The sequence below is a fragment of the Salmo salar genome, chromosome 19 (genome assembly GCF_965601325.2).
Source record: "Salmo salar chromosome 19, fSalSal1, whole genome shotgun sequence".
NCBI classification, from domain to species: Eukaryota; Metazoa; Chordata; class Actinopteri; order Salmoniformes; family Salmonidae; genus Salmo; species Salmo salar.
In genome coordinates, this window is record NC_138309.1 from 57,935,341 (window position 1) to 57,941,340 (window position 6,000).

Genomic DNA, 6,000 nt, shown 5'->3' on the forward strand with positions numbered 1-6,000 from the left:
CCAAAGTTAGTTACTTTAAGGAGCAGTTCTCTCTCTGTGGGTCTAACCCCAAGAAGGTCTGGAAAACGGTTAAAGACCTGGAGAATGAACCCTCCTCCTCACAGCTGCCCATGTCCCTTAATGTTGATGTGGCTGTTACTGACAAGAAGCACATGGCTGAGCTCTTTAATCACCACTTCATTAAGTCAGGATTCCTATTTCACTCAGCCATGCCTCATTACCTGCCCAACATTTCCTCATCTCCCACCCCTTCTAATGCGACTAGCCCCGATGCTCCTCCCTATTACCCTGCCCCTCTACAAAGTTTCTCCCTGCAGGCAGTAACTGAGTCCGAGGTGCTAAAGGAGCTCCTGGAATTTGACCCCCCAAAAACCATCTGGGTCAGGTGGTTTAGATCCTTTCATCTTTAAGGTTGCAGCCCCTATCATCGCCAAGCCTATCTCTGACCTTTTTAACCTGTCTCTCCTCTCTGGGGAAGTTCCCATTGCTTGGAAAGCAGCCACAGTGCATCCTTTATTTAAAGAGGGAGATCAAGCTGATCCTAACTGTTATAGGCCAATTTCTATTTTGCTCTGTTTATCAAAAGTGTTGGAAAAACTTGTCAATAATCAACTTACTGGCTTTCTTGATGTCTATAGTGTTCTCTGGTATGCAATGTGGTTTCCGCTCAGGTTATGGGTGTGTTACTGCAACCTTAAAGGTCCTCAATGATGTCACCATTGCCCTTGGTTCTAAGCAATGTTGTGCTGCTATTTTTATTGACTTGGCCAAAGCTTTTGATACAGTAGACCATTCCATTCTTGTGGGCCGGCTAAGGAGTATTGGTGTCTCTGAGGGGTCTTTGGCCTGGTTTGCTAACTACCTCTCTCAAAGAGCGCAGTGTATCAAGTCAGAACATCTGCTGTCTCAGCCACTGCCTGTCACCAAGGGAGTACCCCAAGGTAGGCCCCACGCTCTTCTCAATTTACATCAACAACATAGCTCAGGCAGTAGGAAGCTCTCTCGTCCATTTATATGCAGATGATAGTCTTATAGTCAGCGGGTTCCTCCCCGGATTTTGTGTTAAATGCTCTACAACAAAGCTTTCTTAGTGTCCAACAAGCTTTCTGGACCCTTAACCTTGTTCTGAACACCTCCAAAACAAGAGTAATGTGGTTTGGTAGGAAGAATGCCCCTCTCCCCACAGGTGTGATTACTACCTCTGGCTAGACAGTACACTGTCCTTCTCTCAGCACATATCAAAGCTGCAGGCTAAAGTTAAATCTAGACTTGGTTTCCTCTATCGTAATCGCTCCTCTTTCACCCCAGCTGCCAAACTAACCCTGATTCAGATGACCATCCTACCGATGCTAGATTACGGAGACATAATTTATAGATCAGCAGGTAAGGGTACTCTCGAGCGGCTAGATGTTCTTTACCATTCTGCCATCAGATTTGCCACCAATGCTCCTTATAGGACACATCACTGCACTCTATACTCCTCTGTAAACTGGTCATCTCTGTATACCTGTCGCAAGACCCACTGGCTGATACTTATTTATAAAACCCTCTTAGGCCTCACTCCCCACTATCTGAGATATCTACTGCAGCCCTCATCCTCCACATACACCACCTGTTCTGCCAGTCACATTCTGTTAAAGGTTCCCAAAGCACACACATCCCTTGGTTGCTCCTCTTTTCAGTTCGCTGCAACAAACACTCAAACGGGACAGTTTTATCTCAATCTCTTCATTCAAAGACTCAATCATGGACACTCTTACTGACAGTTGTGGCTGCTTTGTGTGATGTATTGTTGTCTCTACCTTCTTGCCCTTTGTGCTGTTGTCTGTGCCCAATAATGTTTGTACCGTGTTTTGTTCTGCTACCATGTTGTGCTGCTGCCATGATGTGTTGCTACCATGTTGTTGTCATGTGGTGTTGCTGCCATGCTATGTTGTTGTTTTAGGTCTCTCTTTATGTAGTGTTGAGGTGTCTCTCTTGTCATGATGTCTGTTTTGTCCTATATATTTTTTTTTTATCCCCGTCCCCGCAGGAGGCCTTTTGGTAGGACATCATTGTAAATAAGAATTTGTTCTTAACTGACTTGCCTAGTTAAATAAAGGTTCAATAAATACATCAAATAAATCTCAAAGATGTGCAAAAAGTATCCAACTCTACAGTATCTTACTCTCAGAGAGACTATTCTAACTGAAATCTCAGTGATTCACACTTACAGCCTTTCCCATCCACTGCTCAGCCCTGGGGGTCAAATAACTTAACCAGTGGCTACTCTGGTAATTTTCCTCTCCCCTGCTAGTCCTAGCTGCAGTCCAGGCTGCAGTCCCCCATTGTAAATAAACAGGCTGTTATGTCAACCCTGATTGCTGGAGCATTCTGTCTGTGCCTTAGTGATTGCCAGATAGGAGAGTGGACAACAGCCCCAGTGGAATTTTCCTCTGCGGCAGGGCAGGGGGAGCTGATGGCCTACTTAGCACAACCAAACCATCGCTACTCCAAATGGACCAATGCACAGCTTGGCCACCTAATGAGATCAATCAGCTCCCATTGCATTGTTGATGGATGAGGCTGTTTGGAGAACCACTCCAACATTCACCTTTAGAGGGCATTTCATTGAATTACTGAAATGCCAACATCATGTTGTGCTATGCCCTTAACAGAGTGCACAGTTGAAGTGCTACTTGTGAACAATTCCGAAGTGTAATTGGGGAGGTGAACAACAGTGCAGAATCTGCTGTCTGTCAGTGGTCACTTGAGTGGGTGCGTCACTTGAGTGGGTTGAGTCACTGACGTGGTCTTCCTGTCTGGGTTGGCGCCCCCCCCTTGGGTTGTGCCATGGCGGAGATCGTTGTGGGCTATACTCGGCCTTGTCTTAGGACGGTAAGTTGGTGGTTGGAAACATCCCTCTAGTGGTGTGGGGGCTGTGCTTTGGCAAAGTGGGTGGGGTTATATCCTGCCTGTTTGGCCCTGTCCGGGGGTATCATCGGATGGGGCCATAGTGTCTTCTGATCCCTCCTGTCTCAGCCTCCAGTATTTATGCTGCAGTAGTTTATGTGTCGGGGGGCTAGGGTCAGTCTGTTATATCTGGAGTATTTCTCTTGTCTTATCCGGTGTCCTGTGTGTATTTAAATATGCTCTCTCTAATTCTCTCTTTCTCTCTTTCTGTCTTTCTCTCGGAGGACCTGAGCCCTAGGACCATGCCTCAGGACTACCTGTTATGATGACTCCTTGCTGTCCCCAGTCCACCTGGCCGTGCTGCTGCTCCAGTTTCAACTGTTCTGCCTGCGGCTATGGAACCCTGACCTGTTCACCGGACGTGCTTGTTGCACCCTCGACAACTACTATGATTATTATTATTTGACCATGCTGGTCATTTATGAACATTTTAACATTTTAACATCTTGACCATGTTCTGTTATAATATCCACCCTGCACAGCCAGAAGAGGACTGGCCACCCCTCATAGCCTGGTTCCTCTCTAGGTTTCTTCCTAGGTTTTTGGCCTTTCTAGGGAGTTTTTCCTAGGGAGTTTTTCCTAGCCACCGTGCTTCTTTCACATGCTTTGCTTGCTGTTTGGGGTTTTAGGCTGGGTTTCTGTACAGCACTTTGAGAATATCAGCTGATGTACGAAGGGCTATATAAAAATAAATTTGATTTGATTTGGTCATTGTCATCAGTCTTTTGCTTGTTGTTTTTTGGGGATGGAGGATGCAAAGGAAGAGGGTGATTCCTTTGAAATGCAAGTTTTCTTGTAGGAGCATGGCCCATGTGAACAGAAGGTCCATGATTTGACAATACAACCACCGTATGAACTACACAAGGAAAATAACAAGTATATGAGACAGACAGAAAGTGTGTGTGTGTGAGAGAGAGAGAGAGAGAGAGAGAGAGAGAGAGAGAGAGAGAGAGAGAGAGAGAGAGAGAGAGAGAGAGAGAGAGAGAGAGAGAGAGAGAGAGAGAGAGAGAAACACTACTGTTTCTGTAGTTACTTTGAGCACACCTGAGACCACAACCAAAATATCATAAATTTACAATAAGCCTGACTGGATAGTTTTCTTGTGCATCTGTTACTTTGCTCACTGCAATGTCTGCTATTGCCCAGACAGCACTGGTCTCTTGTGACTCAGATGACTAATGGCTGTTGGTTTTCATGATCAATTTATCCAAATAACCTTTTGCAGATGACAGCAGCAATGAGCTACCAGAGGAGAAATAAGATAACGGTATTTTGAAATGTGTGAATTGCAAGCTATTGGATTCTTGGAATAGACCAGGGTGGATAATACTGTACACAGCAAATTTGCAGGTGTTAAAATCTTGGTGTTCAGGTAAAGAGTGTTGTGTGTGTTATATCTGAGTGTTGATTCTAGTGAGGTTAACACTAGCGGGATTGAAAATGACACCACACGGTGTTGTTACTTGACTGTGTTGAGTTAATTTCTGCTACCTCTCTGAGTGAAAAAGATGAGGGAGGGGCATCATTATCATATTTCCCAGCATGCTTTGTTGCATAAAGATTTTAATAATAGTTTGTTTTAATATCTATGTTTCTGCATGCACATTGATTGAATTGTTCTTGTACTATACAAATAATAATAATTTACATTTTTCTAAACTAATCCAATCTGTAAGTGGTTTGACTTATTGCAGCCGTTACTGAGATGGTGGTTCCAATTTATATTGTTTAGGTAGTCTTTTACTAGCTAATAGTTTTCTATAGCATTAATTCTGAATGCAGGTTACAGGTGTTAAAATGTTCCAACTGTTTAATATTCTCTCTCTAGCAGGATTCCTGTAGGAATTACAAAACCCTTCACAAGCCAGCATATTGTTTACCTGGCTACCCAAACTCTTAGCTCTGGGTAAATGCTATGGATGTTAGTTTGTTCTCTGCAATGAGTCTGGATCTGAGTAACTCCCAAAGGATTTCTAGAACGCAAAAACATTCTAATCGTTCTGAATGGTCACAAAAACCGATGTGTTGGGCCAGAGCCAGAACAGGCGTTCAGAACAGGCATTCCCTGTGGCTCAGTTGGTAGAGCATGGTGTTTGCAATGCCAGGGTTGTAGGTTCGATTCCCATGGGGGGCCAGTACAATTTTTTTTTAAATGAAATGTATGCATTCACTACTGTAAGTCGCTCTGGATAAGAGCGTCTGCTAAATTACTTAAATGTAAACACAACTGGGTAAAGCACCGTTTGGAAAATGCGTCATTGGCTTTGATGGTTAGAAATGAACCAATCCTGATCACTTTGTTTTGTACAACACCCCTCATTTTGACATCACCATGAACGACTTCAATGATGTCAGTCTCAGACTGAAGTATGTAGTGAACAAAGCGGAATAATTATTTTTAAGCCGTCAGGCAAGCATATTGTTACTTGCAGATCTGATGTTGGCCATGAGACCACAATGTTGGGGAAAACTAGGTCATAACTAAAGGCCTTATGAAATGTATAATACATGGTCATAAATGGTTTGCTTTTAATTCCAAAACATTCACTTAGTGAATGAAGGTTGGTGAAGGTTTCAGGATTGGAAATTATTGACTGTAAAAACCATGTCTCTGTCACTAACAAACACAGGGATACGTGGGTGTCTCTAACTGTCATTTGCAAGGCATGGTGGGAAATACTCTTAGGGTGTAAATTTGTCAACACTTTGAAAAGTGTTCATTTAACACTATTTTGGTGGGTCACATATACACACTAAGAAACTGTTAAATTGAACACTGTGGGTATTACAATTATTATCTAAAATTTGCTATGTAGAATGATTGATGTTATGAGACTAGTCTAAATTTAAATTCATTTTTGCATAATCTGAAACATACATTTTATTTTGACAGATTAAGATTGTCTTTATAGTTCGTTTTCTTACAAAGCGACAGACGCAAACGACTTATTAAAACGTTGAGACAGTGTGATGTGCTGCTGCTGCGTTTTTGAGCCGTATGACGCTTCTATTCCCGCGACAAAAATCCACACCAATCGAGCACAGAAG